This window comes from Canis lupus, chromosome 25 (assembly GCF_011100685.1).
Source record: "Canis lupus familiaris isolate Mischka breed German Shepherd chromosome 25, alternate assembly UU_Cfam_GSD_1.0, whole genome shotgun sequence".
Classification (NCBI taxonomy): Eukaryota; Metazoa; Chordata; class Mammalia; order Carnivora; family Canidae; genus Canis; species Canis lupus.
The window spans coordinates 24,636,749-24,653,156 of record NC_049246.1 but is presented as its reverse complement, the minus strand read 5'-3'; the positions used below and the strand labels follow the sequence as shown (position 1 = coordinate 24,653,156).

At 36.6% G+C, this 16,408-nt stretch overlaps 1 protein-coding gene and 1 long non-coding RNA gene across 2 annotated transcripts in view; one reads left to right on the top strand and one right to left on the bottom strand.

Moving 5' to 3' along the window:
- Nucleotides 1-16,408, bottom strand: part of LOC119877537 — a 410,753-nt gene that overhangs the window by 51,641 nt on the left and 342,704 nt on the right. The gene's annotated exons all lie outside the window — the stretch shown is intronic.
- Nucleotides 2,422-4,227, top strand: LOC111092410. The gene is made up of 2 exons (XR_005378587.1): nucleotides 2,422-2,477; nucleotides 4,035-4,227. It is a non-coding gene; the product is annotated as an uncharacterized LOC111092410 (long non-coding RNA).

The following is a 16,408-nucleotide window of genomic DNA, read 5'->3' as shown; positions in this document are numbered from 1 at the left end:
AAGCAATCCTGTATAAACATATACATTAAACCATGAAACCTTTTCATAAATACAATTGTAAAGCTATGTGCATGTCCAAATACTTTAGAAAAGATTCTTTTTTCTTCCTTTCTGGAATTTTCAATGTGCCTTGTTAGCAAAACTTCAAAGTAGAAACATGATTTTGCATCTGGCACATCATAAATAACTGTGCTGGCTGCCAGATTTCCCACTGATTGAGTTTATGCTAACTCAGTAATCTGTTTTAGTTAACTAAACCACACTTTGAGTCATCATTCCTTTAAGAGACAGAAACTGTAATGGGGAAATAAATGATGTGCCACAATTAAAAAAATGATGTCACCCATTTTTACTACATTAGTATCTAAATTTCCTATGTTGTGAATTCACAGATTTCAGTTGATATGGGATTTCATTTTGACTAAGATAGTTAATTTGAAATTGTAGTCAAAGTGAAAACTGAAAACTTAAAACCAGAAGTAGGAAATAAAGCAGACTATGGCAATTACTTCCATGAACATCATCTGAGAGAATATTTTATACATATTTATATTAGATTTATATTTATGTGAAAAAGCTAGTAAAGCTACTAAATCTATTTGATTTAGCTCTAGAAAGCCCAAAATAACATATTCACTCATAATACACACCTCTCTGATTATGAAGCTTTAGTAAGTGATGTTATTGGATTCTAAGTCACACACACCATAACAAGAGCATTATGCTTTCCCTATGCTTTCTTCTAGTTTTTTAGGTAATTTCATGACCTAGCTTGAAGTTGTTTTATTTCTAATATGTTTTACCAAAACTATGTAAAGAGATAATAGTAATGTCATTAATTTAGAGTGTATTTCTCTAATTAATAGTGCATTAACTTATATTGTATGTGATTTTGTTTTAAAGAAAAATTAAACTTTTTTCTACAAAGATGAATAATTATCATTTGAAGATTGAACTATTTAAATTTTCTGTAAGAAAGTAAAACGAGATTTCTTACAAAATAGTTGTTTTTAAAGAAACCACATTTCCCATAGATCTACATGAAAAGATTAACAACTCCCTTGGCATCCCACATAACCAACAGCAAAGAAAGGCTCTGAAAGGAGAGGGGAGAAATATGATCCAAAATCTTTTGTACAATATGTGTGAGAATTTAGATCCAAGATATACTATCACCCTTCCGGGGAAAGAACATTATCAACAAAGGAACAGTCATCAAAGCTTCTGAATTTGAAAGTACACGAAGTTCTTCAGTCATAGAGAGAGAAGACTTGAGTATAAGTCTCTTCTAAACTCTAATACAACTCTTTCATGTATTATAAGGCAGACATAATTCCAAAAATGAGGAATATTGATAGGACTGCAGAGCCTCCAACATGGAAACCTAACACATTCCATGACTGTATTCTGCTACCAGTAGGAGCCGTTTATAACATGAGCCAAATGGGGCGACTGGAAAAAGCTCCATCTCAAGATGCAAGTACTACATGCCACAACACATATGTGGCCTTTTTCCGTCTCTTTTATTTTTCTCCCCAGGAATTAAAAGTAAAGCTAATGACAGCATTGAGAGAAGTAAAAAGGAAGCCAGAGACAGAAAAAGTAGAACACTGGGAGTTTACCAGGATCTGTCATGATTTTTTCCCCTACTATTGTCCCAGATATGGATCACAGATGTGCTGAATCATAGTTATCCAAGACATGGTGGGCAGATTAATTATTTGAATGGCAGATGATAGACTGAAAGAAAAGGAGGAAGGATAATTCCCTTTGACTTCTGAGTAGAGAAACACTATGCACAACTACTACATAAGAATAATGCAATGACAGGCCGTATAATATTAGTTTCAGGTGTAGAATTTAGTGATTCAACACTTACATTCAACATCCAGTGCTCATCACAACAAGTGCCCTCCTTAATACCCATCACCTATTTAACCCACCTCTGCCCACTTCCCTTCGGTAAATATCAGTTTGTCTAGTTGGAATTTAAATAAAAAATAATTTTATGAGAAGAATAATGCCATGAATTGCTATGGCTGTCCTCTTACACAAAAATCAGTGTCTAACTATAAATGCTCTTTATTGCACTGAGTTTTAGTGATTTGGAAGTAGTCCACATATAAAACTAGCCAAGATCTATGAATTAAGCAAAAACAAATTTTCCAAATACGTTCTCTTCACTAATACCTCCAACCCTAGAATTCTAAGCACTCAATGAATATTGAATAAGAGAAAGAAATACTCTTCTTTTAAAGCTCTCTTTTGCATTTTATCTTGTTTCTTAGAAAGGGAATAAGAATGAGAGAGAGAGAGAGAGAGGCAGGGGGAGGGGCAGAGATAGAATCTTAAGCAGAGCATGGAACCTGACTTGGTTCCAAGTTTCCATGGAAACTAGATCTCAAAACTCTGAGATCATGACCTGAGCTGAAATCAAAAGTCAGACTTTTAACCAACTGAGACACCCAGGCACCCATGTGAGAGATATTCTTATAAATAATCATAAATATTAATTTGGAAAAAAAATCACAAAATTTAAAATCCACTAAGTACTTGACAAATGAGTTAGTCTTTCTAGCTGCTAACCGGATAGCTGTATTAGAAATTCTATGAACTGATTAGAAGGCCATCATGATTCAGAGGTTTATGCTGTGGCAATCAGAAGGTTTAAATATGACTTCATGATTTAGATGATCTAAAAAGCATGTCATTTTAGAGATATACATTCATATGTATAATTTATTTTTTTACAAAAAGATGAAAATGGATGAGACACCTGGAGGTCTAAGATAGACTTTTGAAAGCAAAGGAGATGCCTCTCTACAACCTAGTTATAGTGGAGTTAGACGTGCCTTGAGGTTTGCTTGTGAAAATATTTAAAGCTGTGGGTTGTGAATTGATGGGGTGTGGTAGTACAGAAGAAAAGACATGTGTGGACAAATTATGAGGCTTTCCCAGCCCAAGTGCCACTTATTAAGAGTTTATGGTCTGCCCACCAAGTGGCGAGATATAGTCCCAATGACTCTCACCACACACTTGGTTATTGGCATTTTGACACCTTTTTTTTGCACAGCAGGAGTCATTCCTGACACAATCAATGTAATATACCTGTTTCAGATCACAAACATTACTCATTAACCTTAGGGCAGAAATCTAACAATCAAATATCCTCTCTCACCTAATTTAAGCCAACAGGGGACTGGATAGATAGGAAAACATTATGTAAATAATAGAGAAATGTTCAAAAATTTATTGTCGGGCTTTTCTGTTGCCAGAGTTCACAATCTTATAGTTCTAGGTTATTAATTATTTTATGAACTGCATATGAAAAAGAGCTCAAAATACAGATGCTATGATGTAGGGGAATCACACTCTTTAGCAGAGTGACTTTTACTAATTTTGCCTTTTCTTTTGGTAGAAAATACCCATGGTCTCAAATATGACAGAAAAAAGTTTTCAAAAATTAAATATCCTTTTTCATTTCTTTTCTCTGACTTCTCAAAAGTTACTTCTTAGAATAAATCAAAAATATAATGTTCTCATTTTGAACACACCAGTCTTCTCTCTAAAACCTGTATCTCCTGTTTTCATATTTTTCAGTTAACTAGATTTTACAATAGTTATCTAAAAAGTTTGGGAGAGATAGGCTCTTCCTCATTTGTCTTATATACCTTAACTTTTGGTAACCAGGGCCAGGGCCAAGTTCCCATTATTCCTTGCTCTGCTGATGACCACATGCTACTTATGTCATCACATGTAATACTATACATATTTTGAGACACAGAGTGATGAGAATTACTATGCTATGAGATTTTAAATTCAAAAACACCATTATATCACCATGTTGTCCCTAAAGATGCCGTCCCCCTTTTAATCAGATATGATGATAAAAATTGACTTTAACATTTGAGCAGAGCTTATCCCTCAAGATTTTTATTAAAATTAGATGAAAGAGTTCACATCATATTCTTGCTCTTCACACCTTGATTCATATTTAAAAAGCAACTTTCATAATGCAAATGCTTATGTTACAGGTAGACTGAGACTTCTTGTAGATGCAGAGAAGATAAAGAAAAAAAAACGTGTTATGGCACCAGTGCAATGCAATTCTTTTATTACCAAATTTTAATTACTGAACAGATAGCTTATTGGGGGGCTTCTCACAGATAACATTTATGTTCATTACATATCATCATAATAAAATTGTTGAAATGTTGCTGAATGACACCGAAGGATAATCTCTCTTTTCTAATGAGATCTAAGATACAGGTATGGTGACAACATGACAGTAGCTAGTTCTTTCCGTGACAAGAAGGGTATGGCCAAGAAAATCCAAGCAGCATATTAAAAGGTCCCCTTTTAGCTCTCTACTAGGTGCTCCACTACTGACTTCTTCAGCTCCTGACTTCTTCTGTGGAATCATGTCACCTACTCTTAAAGCAGGCTCAAGGACAAACCTGTTGATTGGCAAATCATCCACCTGGGAGCCTGTAGAAACTTGTGACTGCCATCCAGGCCATTTCTTACATAGAACCTAGAGCACTCTAAGGAAGCTGAACATCCAGGCTTCCCTCTACTTGACTATAGGGAACCACCAAGTCTATTTTGATGTGGTTATATTTCTGAGTGGCTCAGTGCAGTCTAAAGGGCAATCTTTCTCCAGAAATTTGAGAAGGAAACAGGAAAAAAATTACTTTTCTCTGTATCTCAATTCTCATTAAAGACTCTTATTCTCATAAACTAGTTACAGACAAAATAAATTACATTATTTTTCTATGTGTCTATATTGTAGTGTGGGTAAATTTGTGTAAGTTGCAGTGTTAATAAATCTACTATGATAGTAATATAGCCAATTTTCAGGTATGAAACTAGAAACACCATTGAACTCTGCCCCCAAAGGCCATTCCATTCCCAGATACAATCCTAGTGACTCACACATTTTCTGTGGAGGTAATTAATTCCTTTATCTTGCTGCCCATGGAACTTCTCTTCATTCACCACTTATTGCCCATGACCAATTGCTAACATTACCAAACAACCAGGCCAGACCCTCTTGGTGAGTGACACTATCTCCCTGTCAAGCCCAAGTGTAGGGACTGTGGTTGAGAATGCCCTCTAATCCCTCAAGGCCAGCCCTGTTGTTAAAGTATGTAACTAGGGTAGATCATGGGCTTTCTCCTGCCCTTATGGTTTGTTATTAAAGTTCTCAAGTGCTTCACAAGTGAGTTCTCCCTCTCTGATTATGGTATAAGTAATTCTTCAAGGTTCCTGGAAGAATGATCTTATTTTTTTAGCTTCCTGATTTTTTCCCCCTCACAGAACTTGCTATAAGCTTTCCCAAGGATGAGTTGGAGGATAATTGAGTAGAATCTAAAAGCACTTACCTAAAAGTGTAGCGCACTCTGCCTTCAACTCCATCAGTATCCTAGGACAAAGCTCAGACATCTGCTTCATTCTTATTTTTGCATGAGTTTCTTGTCTATCTGAAGTACTCCTTGAAGGCTTCTTCTACCAGCTTTCCAGAATCTTAATTCCTGTATCTTGAAGTCTGATCATTAATTCCTAAATCTTCTTTGACAATGCTCCTAATGGGTTCAGTGGGACCTCTATCCTCCCCACCCCCAACTTTGTATTTTAAGTGCATATTATATACTAAACACTGCACTAGGCATTTAGGCTTTCATCCTAGAGGAACCTCGGGGGCCCAAATGTGAGACAAACACAGATTACAAGAACTCTGAAAGTAATTCATATCCTCACAAAGTTAATAATAGAAACACAAATTAATTCTGAATCTGGTAAACATGGGACAATAGTTAATCTGTTAATATTTTTTTCCTTTATAGAAGTTGGAATGATCACCTCCCGTGTCTCACCAGTTCTGCTCAGAACTGTTAACAATTTACCAAACTTTTATAATTTCTGAGCTAAAGCTAAAGTCATCAGGTCTTAAGCACATCTGAAATGTTTTCTTTTTGCATTCAGCCCATGTTCACCATGAATCTAACGAAGAATAAAATATGCATGGCATCTGTTGCCTCCTGGATTACCTACTAATGGTAGCATAGTTGACATAACAAAATTAATTTTGCTTAAGAAGTGAGAGACAACTGGAACTGAGATCTGAGAGGTGAAAAATGAGTGCTTTATCAGTGAAAGTACTCAGCTCCAAACTCCCCTGCTTCTTAAGTACAATGTCATCTAGGTAATCTATTGCTGGTTTTTGGTGTTACATCGCATGCCTACCCATCATGTCATAATTAAAAATCTCTGAGAGCTAAAAGCAGTTAATGGCCATCCAAATGCTCACTAAGAGAAATATACCACTAAAATGGATTTCTGAGAGTCACTCAATTTATAAAAACTAGATGTGACATGGTTATCACACATAGGGGTTTAAAAGATGAACTATGGTGGAAATAATCTTCAGTGATTAATGCACTGAGGTTTATTCTGTTGATTTTTATTTTTAGATAATTCATGGTGCTAAATTCGATTATTTTTTAAAATAAAGGGTTGAGATATTCACATTTATATTTTTTACCCTTACAAAGGATTCCTTTTGGCATGTGATGGCATGATTTGATCACCAGCCATAGTGTGCAGTGTCATACTCTGTAAATTTAACACCCTCCATTGCAGTGCTTTCTAATTTATGGACCTGAGACACCAAAGTGGAAGCCAGGAACTGTTTTAACCAGCCTGCCATGGTATTAGGGATCTGGCATGTGTCCAAAGTTCTGTATTCAGATATGTCCATGAAAGTCTTAGATTTAAAAAAGAATGAGATGGGATAGCATATATAGGGGCATCATGTCAAAGAAGAAACTTTGTATTATGTAAGTACTTGCTTCATTATAGCTGGCTCTCATAGACCTTTCAGGTCACTTCAAGAAAATAAGTAATATGTGATAAATTTTTGGCTTCACTTCATTTATTTAGGAGATTAGAATGATCCATTGATTTTGTTTTCTAAAGTTGAAAAAATATCCCTTAAGTGATTTTTGCAAATAAGTATTTTATAATTTTATAAATGTTGGAAAAAACAAAGTGTTTAAAAAATAGATGTTCATTTGGATTGACCTCTATGTGAAAAATGAATAAAATCGTGGCTTGGGGTGCCTGGGGTGGCTCAGTGGGTTAAAGCATCTGCCTTCAGCTCACAGTTCACGTTAGGATCTCCAGGTCCTGGGATCAAGCCCCTCAGCAGTCTGCTTCTCCCTCTTCCTCTGTCCCTCTCCTCCATTCATGTGTACCAGTGTGTGTACTCCCTCACTCTCTCTCTCAAATAAACAAATCCAATCTTTAAAAAATAATAAAATCAAAGCTTAAATACATTTAATTTTTTTAATTTTATAATGCCAAGTTCTATCTCATTTCTTATCTGCTTGCTGCCTTGATTTCACAACAAATTTAAAAATTATTAGACTTGACATTTACTCTAAGCTGAACTAAAAATTCTCCAAAAAAAAAATACAGATCTATATGTTTCAACTCAATGTATACTATTTTTATAAAATGAGGACCACTTCATTCCAGGTTCCATTTTAATGCAAGCAGTAACTATGCTAAATGTCTGTTACCATTTAGCTTTTAGAAGGATGTGTTCTGTATAGAACAATACAAGTTTTTTACTAATCTCTTCTTCACTGACTTGCTGGATTAACTAATGTCATCATGCTATGGAAAAAAAAAAAAAACAAACTGTAACTGCAGCTTGGAGCCCACCAAGAGCTCCTATGCCACCTTGGAGCAAAAGCCCCAAGGTCTCATGCATTTTTGTGGCCACCACCTGAGTCACCTTCAAGCCAAGAGTCCTTTGTGTTTTATTTTCTTTTTTTAAAAGATTTTATTTATTTATTTAGAAAGAGAGAGCGAGTGTGCCTGAGTGGAGAGAAGGACAGAGGGAAGTGAGAGAAAGAGAGAATCTCAGGCAGACTCCATGATGAGCATGGAGCCTGATTTTGGGGCTGGATCTCACAGCCCTGAGATCGTAACCTGAGCTGAATCAAGAGTGACAACCAACTGAGCCATCCAGGTGCCTCTCAGTTTTGTTTTCTTAACCTACTTATATCAGTTGTACTACTTTTATCGGTTATACTTTTTATGTATGTAATTTAGTTAGATATTATATAAATCAATGAAATGCTAGTAAAAAAGATATCTTTCTATGAAAATTAATGGGAATGGTTTGGAGAGATTCAATAAACTTAATCACTGAAATTATTGCTATTGAATGTGATTGAATGTGGTGTAGGTGAAGCTGCTTTGAGATATTGAGTAAAAAAAAATCAAAACATAGATGAATTTTTCTATCACACTGTTTTGTTAACTGTCCTGAATTTACATGAAAAAGAATCTGATATTGTAAATAATGCCCTAAGGGTGTGACTTATACAAGAAAGATGATATAGAACTCCAATGAACAAATCCAGGAGTTGCACCAAATATTGGTAAATTCATGAGTATTTTTCAAAATAACTAAAATGTTTAAATTGCCTATCTATATTATTTTCCTAATGATTCTACCCTTTAAGTGATTCAGTTAAGCAACCAAACACCAGTGACAACTGTATTGGATAATTGGTTTCCCCTATATATCAAAGAAATTGCAAAACCATTTTCCAAATCAGATAATTATCACTGAAGCTTTCCACTAGATCTCATAGCTTTGATGAGTCACCAGATTCTATTCCCCCCGCTTTGTACAGGTACTACCCATCTTTTTGAACCAGATTGTATCACTTCAAGCCTAAATTGCCCTCATTATCCTCCAAATCATATCATCATTTATAGGCCCTTTTGATCCCACAATATTTTTAAATACTTCTACCATTATGATACTTTAGCTCATAAAATTCTAATATTATCTTCTTTATTTACATCACTAAGTCCAGAATTTTCACCTATTGTTCCAATCTTGGCCAACTCTTCACCTTCTCATTACTTTTTTATTTGAGCACATCTGTAGTGTGAGAAGCTTTTCTAATATCACCAGGTTGGTGATAGATTCTGTTTTCACCCAATATACTCTTGGCCATCCTTGAGGATAAATTACTACTGACCTAGGTTTCTTTACTCCTATTTGTCTGTCTTACGTTCTGTTTTATAAAGTGACATGATTATTGAGGGTGTGGGTTGTATGTTTTCTCTCTCCAACTAAATCCCAATCTTTGAATATGGGAATCAATTTTTTCATTTTTCCAGTGTTTCTTATCAAACACTGCATATTCTAAGGGCTTCATAAATCTCAGACTGAAAAATGATACTAAAGATAGCTTGAAATATTCATAAAGCACTTCTATATTAGGAAATCAGAATATCTAGTTATTTACACCTAGAGAAAAAACCTCACCTCTTATATTTATGAGTGCAATTTTTCTGGTTTCAACAATTCCTTGGTTTCCTTGTCCTTATAACTTAATATTTCACATGCTTGTTGTGGTGATTAAATGAAGTAATTCAAATATAGATTAATGCCTGAGACATCACTAATTATTAGATTAACAAAAAATTAATTTCCTTCCCATCATTTGATCTCATTTACACACTTTGTTAAATTTCGTGTGAATAGAAATATTTCAGCTAAAATCTAGCATAACTCCAAACCTTCTCTGAAAGCAATTTTTATCAAACTTTTCTGGTATGTAGGGGGATTTCTCACAGAAAGAAATGGTAAGCTGAATAAATACAAATATTAATTATATTTCTCTAAAAACTTTGTGCAGCTCATACCCCTTTATACAAATGAAAAGCAGAAAATAAGTTGTTAATGTGACTGAAAATTTACAGTTGAGAGAAAGGAAAGCACCTAACTCAGGTGTAAGTATACCTTGTCTCCATGAGTCAAACTAAAGGGGTATGGACCTGTCAACAGTAGTTCTAGAAGAGAATATACAGAAATAAGTTTCTATTTAGAAATCAAACCTTTAAAGATTTTCATATTATGCTATGGCATAGGCCCAGACGACTATATGTTGAAGGAAATTTTATTTTGTTTTATTTTATTTTACAAATAGAAAGTTTCACTCCGAATTGATGGAATATCTCCACATCTGTTGGAAATCAAGGCTCAGATAGGCTGTGATGAAAGATAATTTGGAATGAATAACTAAGATTGATAACTTGGAGATAAGTCTTCAAATCTTGATTAGGTACAGTGCTTAATACACATTCCCCACTCTTAGCATCTCCATAAGGCTGATTATTCAGCCCAGGAGTCCACCATCAAGGTATCTGTTCAAAGTACATCACAATTATATAGACAGAATCTGAGAAGCAATAAACATTTTTAAACCATTCCTATGAACTAAAGCAGCTGGGATGCCTGAGTGGCTCAGTGGTTGAGCATCCGCCTTAGGTTTAGGCTGTGATCCTGGGGTTCTGGGATCGAGTCCCGCATCAGGCTCCCTCTACCTATGTCTCTGCCTCTCTCTGTGTGTTTCTCATGAATAAACAAATAAAATCTTTTTTTAAAAATGAACTAAAGCAGCTAATTATGACACAAAAAATGATACAGCCATACATAAGGGGTTTTGGTATGGGAGAATGATGACCAGCTTTATTACATCACTCAAGAAATTAAATATTAAATAGTGAGGCCTATTCTCTTTCACATTTAGAGGCCAGATCCAACACCCCAGATTTTTGAGAAGGCAAAAAATTGCCTACCATTAAACTCTTAGGAGAACAGCTTGAAATGAACTTCGAGGCACTTACGGCTGTTAGCTCGGCTGTGGTCTCAGTTCTGGAAGTCACTGGAGCACAGACCTGACTCAACCTATAGGTGAACCAGAAAATCCTGAATTGGGAAGCCTGGGTAGCTCAGTGGTTAAGCGTCTGCCTTTGGCCCAGGGCATGATCCTGGAGGCCCTGGGATCGAGTCCCACATCAGGCTCCCTGCATGGAGCCTGCTTCTCCTTCCACCTGTGTGTCTGTCTATCTGTCTCTCTCTCTCTCTCTCTCTCTCTGTGTCCCTCATGAATAAATGAAATCTTTAAAAAAAAAGCCTGAATTTACTATGAAAACTACATATCCTTTCTCTGTGTAGTATTAGGATAACCTGGTCCACTAAAATTTTTGGTAATTTATACATGGTATGTTTCATTCACCCCTTCACATATAGAAAATTGCATTAAAGACTGTTGCATAAAAATCTCTCCCTTTTAGCTGTGCTGTTGCCCCTCTTTATATTAATAGCAAACAAGTATGTAGCATTTACCACATGCCAAGCGCAGTTCTAAGTAGCTTATGAATTAATCCTTAAAACAATTTTATAAGGTGGTGTAGTAGGTACTATTATTACTCCTGATCTACAAATGAAGAAACAGAGGCAACAATGTTTGGGGATTTGTCCAAGGCACACAGCCGTAGTGGAGGTAGGATTCAAACCCAGCCTTCTGGCCCTGAATTGGTGCCATTGGCCTCTACACTAAGAGAAAAGGCTTTCTGTACCATATAAAAGATGTAGAATAAAACATCCTTCCTAGAAAGTATAGCAGTATGCTCAAAAATAGCCAAACACATATAACTGCTTCTCTGATCCCAGAACCTCTGAAAGAGTAGCTTAAATGTGCAGAAGCTGCATATTGTAGGCATGCCTGTGAGTTTATATGCTTGTGTGTGAGCATGTGTATACGTGCATGTGTGAGAGCATCCGTGTACATGTGTACACGTGTGTGAGTAGTCTGTGACTGTATTTGCTCATGTGTGCACATGTGAATGCATGTGTGCATGAATGAGCTGTACATAAGTGTGAGTAGATGGCAGAGCGAGGGTGCAAGTCCAGATTTGTCTGATGCAAAGCATGTACCCCTATGCTATACTTTCTTAATAAAAAAAAGAAATACTAACTATTTTTTTAAAAAGATTTTACTTATTTATTTGACAGATAAAGAGAGAGCACAGGCAGGGGGAGAAGGAGAGGGAGAAGCAGGTTCCTCACTGAGCAGAAGCCCAACATGGGGCTTGATCCCAGGACCCTGTGATCATGACCTGAGCCGAAGGCAGATGTTTAACTGACTGAGCCACCCACGCACCCATAACTGATACTTCTGTTTGATTTTAAGGTCTGCAAATATTTTTTGTGTGCCTTTCTTCAACTGAATAAAGAAAGGGTGCACCCCGGAATCTTCCATTCTCAGATCCAAAAGTTGGCCTGGAAAGTGAAAATAAATGAAAACGGTCGGGAGTTGGGATAAGTTTTATGTATGTAGCAGCTGACAGGCCAGGAGAAGGAAAAGGGGTAGAGAAAAAACATGTTACAGAAATAATACTTTTATGTATGTATCACCTTTCATCAAAAAATCTCGAAGCACATTTTGGTATTTTCTGCCCAATTTTCCCATACATCAGTGAGGCATAGAGCATTTCCCTTATTATTTAAGGTAAATAAATCGACACTGAGAGAAGTTATGTGATTTTCCAGAACCAGGCAGTAGGTCAGTAGCACGGCCAAGTTAAAAATGTAACCTTTCAGGGGTAAAGGAATACGGTTGCTTTCACTTCCCAGGAGACCCCAGTGCATCCTTTAGACAATTCAGCTATTTTACTACATTTGTATATAAACATCACTGCATCCTCCAGGGCAGCTTCACCTCTGATGCTGGCTAAGTTTTCTGTTGGGAGCTCATCTTTACCTATTACTGAACTCCATAAATAGCTTCAAAAGATCCTCTGGGAAAGAATCAAAGGCAATTGCAGCTGAAGCGCTCCAGAGGAAACTTGAAGCAGACACTCTCACCTTCTGGTAACTCTGACACATTAATTTCCCTCAGCCACCTCACTTAAAGAGTAAGTCTGGCACCACTGTGTCGGGGAGCCCTAATCAGATACCAAACCAGCGCTGTGTCAGAAATGATGTCAGATGAACGGCGGTCCCTGGGCCACTGCCTCATTTGGAGCAAACACTGAAATACTTGTGTTTTAGGCTACTTTATGACTTGCCTGAAAAATGACTTTGTTCACCATGGAAGGCCACTAATGTATGAGGTGTTACCCCAGGATTTTAGCACTTTTCGTACATGCACAACATTCTTTTTATATACCTCGCTACACAAACAGTGGAAGTATCATTGAACTGCTTATATTATCAATGCCATATATCAGGGGAGAAACTACATGACAAAAGGTGTGTTAATACTTGCCTGTATGGAAAATCTGGTAAGAAACCATTTTACCAAAGGTATACGAAGAAAATGTTTTCATTTCATACCATATGGTTTGGCTTATATCGGATTTACACATTTGGAGTTTCTTATTTATTTTTAATGGTGGTCCTTCACCTCAGGTACATGATTGTGATTCTCACCTCCTCTCTTTGGACTGCGCCTGCCAAAGGCTCTGTCAAATGGGGTTCTGAAGGTTAGCTGGACCTTCTGTTAACAGATTCTTCATTTCCTCCTATCTCCTCACAGGAACCTTCTGTCCTGTGGGGAGCAGCCACACTTAGCTGGGGCCAGGACTGGGAGAGAGCTGCCTTCTCCGGACACTACCACTGCTCTCACTCTGTCACTGAAAACCTGCTGCACAGAGAATATCACTTCTCCCTCTCAAACTCTTCATTTCCCTCTGTACCACTACTGGAAAATCAGGCTCACAGCCTGGTCTCCTTCTGGAAATTATTTGGTAATAAGAAACAGACCCAGCGTGGTGTTGTGAGGTGAGGCTGTGACCTTTCACCTTCCGAGACCTGGGTTCCAAGCCCGTCTAGAGGTTGGTGGTCTCTACCTAGTCAACACCAGCTAGTTTTCAATGCCACACAACCATATGGCACTTGAAGCAACATTACATTTATCCCAAGAAGGAAATGGCAGCCCAATGTGTGGGTACAGGATTGTGGGGGACAACATATCACTTCCCTTTTCTCCCATTGTTCCAGGTCTAGCAATCTGTTGCCAGAAAACTTTCTGTTTTGACTTCAACTTACTTCCAGTTTTGTAGAAAATAATTTGTATAGGCCAGGTGCTGGTGGGGATAGTATATCAACTTTCTGTGTGTAGGTTGATACTCTCCAATTCATGATTTTGGTTTAGAATATTTCTTTATACATTGTGATTGGTCCAGATTCTAATCTATACCTTCTAACATGAACATCATTCCTTTGACTGTTACCTTGCAACCTTTATTTTGATACTCTCTCAAATTATATCCCAGGAACTTTAGTTGAGCAGAATGCAATTGTTTTAATAGTGATATATAATTTTCCATTTTATCTTCAAGGACAACCTAAGGTATCAGTTTTATTTATCAGAGACCTACATGGTTGCTGCTTTGTTTACCTTAGGGAGAAATTCACTGCAATTTTTGTTACAGTAACGAAGAATGGCTTTATGCTATTTTCACAGTTCCAAGATTAAATTGCAAACCATTTGAAGACCAAAACCCAGTTCTTAATAACACCTCATAGCTCCAGATCACAGAAGCTAATTTTATGTTAAACTAGCTTCAAGTGGCTCTAAGACAAGTGGGCATATTTCTTGGGCTCAAACCACAGCCCTGTCCCTAACTGTTTGTGTAATGCTGAGTGAGGTACTTGATCTTCGCCTGGCATCTAAATTTTCTTATCTATAAAATGAGATTGATAACAGTAGCCTTGTTACAGGGCTGTTGTGAGTCGACATATGTATAGTTCTTAGGACAGCGTCTTAGGACAGCTCACGGAAAAAGTAAGGGTTTGCTATTATTTCATAATAGATAAACAATAGATAAACAACAAATCTCTAATTGACCAATATTTCCAGAAGGCCACAAGAGACGATTTGATAATCAAAAATATTGCATATAAAATCTAAAAATGAATGACCTATATGACTCAAAATGCAGTAAAAGAGAAACGGTGGTGGGGAGGCAGGTAGAGTCCATATCCATTTAGGCCAATTTCAGGACAGCTGTGTTGGACCAGCCAGTACCCCAGAGACTACTTCATCTTTCCACCTTGATTTTTCACCCATTTGTGTCCCCTAATGCTGAGCATGTTCATGAGATTCTTTGGCACGATTTCAAAATATTTTAGCACTACACTTGCCCCAGGTGCCTAAGGACCTTTAAGTAACATTAACTCTTATAATTTACCTATTAAGGGTCAAGTAATCAAAATAAATAATGCAAAAATAAAATATAAGAAGAAGAGGAGGAGGAAGAAGACGAAGAAAAAGAAGGAGGAGGAGGAAGAGAAGAAGGAGAAAGAAGGGAAGGGAAAGGAGAAGGGGAAGAAGAAGAAGAAAGGCTTAAGGTTAGGTGGTGAATTTTGCACCACGGACACTGACTAGACCTTGGAATTATAGGAAGATTCTACTCATATTGAAATTTCCAGCACTACTTGACTAAGGAATTGCACTGTTTTGAAAGACAGCTGGACAAAATAGAGTTATTTGCATGCCAGGCTGTAGGGATTTTCAGAAGACAATGAGCTAAGAAACTCTTTCTTTCGTACAAAAGTCTTATCTTTCGGGTCTGAGCAGGAACACTAACTGGCAAAGAAGTCCAGACAATCGATGAAATAGTCCTTCCTTTAAGTCATTCTCCTTTCTGCACCCTGTGAGTGCGATTGAGAAGCTGAATCCTAAATGCCGTATTTCTAATTACCAGCAACAAACCTGGATTTCAGTTTCTTCTTACAGAAATGGCTTTGACTTATCTAAATTATAACTAAAAACCTACTTCAATGCTATACTTCGAACTGTAGCATTGAATGTTCCATTATAGAAACACTTGCTTCATAGGGCATCTGGGTGGCTCAGTAAGTCAGGCGTCTGACATGATTTTGACTCAGGTCATGATCTCAGGGTTGTGAGATTGAGCCTCTGCTTAAGATTCTCTCTCTCTCTCTCTCCCTCTCCCTCTCTTCCTTTTCCCTCTCTTTCTCTAAACAAACAAAAACACACACACACATACAAAAAAAAAAACCATGCTAGCTTCAGAAAAGCAGATTCACATAGGATTTTTAAAAAAATCATTGAAAATAAGAAACAATAATAGTGTGATTAAGGATATCATCCCTTAAACTGTATTTTGCTTGCATTTTAGGATTACTTAGTGAACACTCGTGTACACATTTCTAGTTTTGGAAAACTGAAATTATTTTAAATAAAAATTTTAAAGACACAGATGAAAAACTTATACAAGCTACTTACAAGTTTACATAAAATTTTTAAATTGTTATAGAGGTAGCAGTTGAGTGGTCAGATTTTGAAAGGTCCACTTTAAGGTTTTCTATGTCTAGCTTTATCAAATACTTTAGGAATTTGGAGGAAAAATATGAAAGACACTACATGCAATGTTTATACCCATGACACAAAGGCATATTTCTTATAAAAGTAAAATTTTGCTCATCAGATTTCCCACTAACAAGAACAAAAGATTCTTAAGGAAATAACTGGTATTAGGTCCAGCAAATATAAAAAATGAG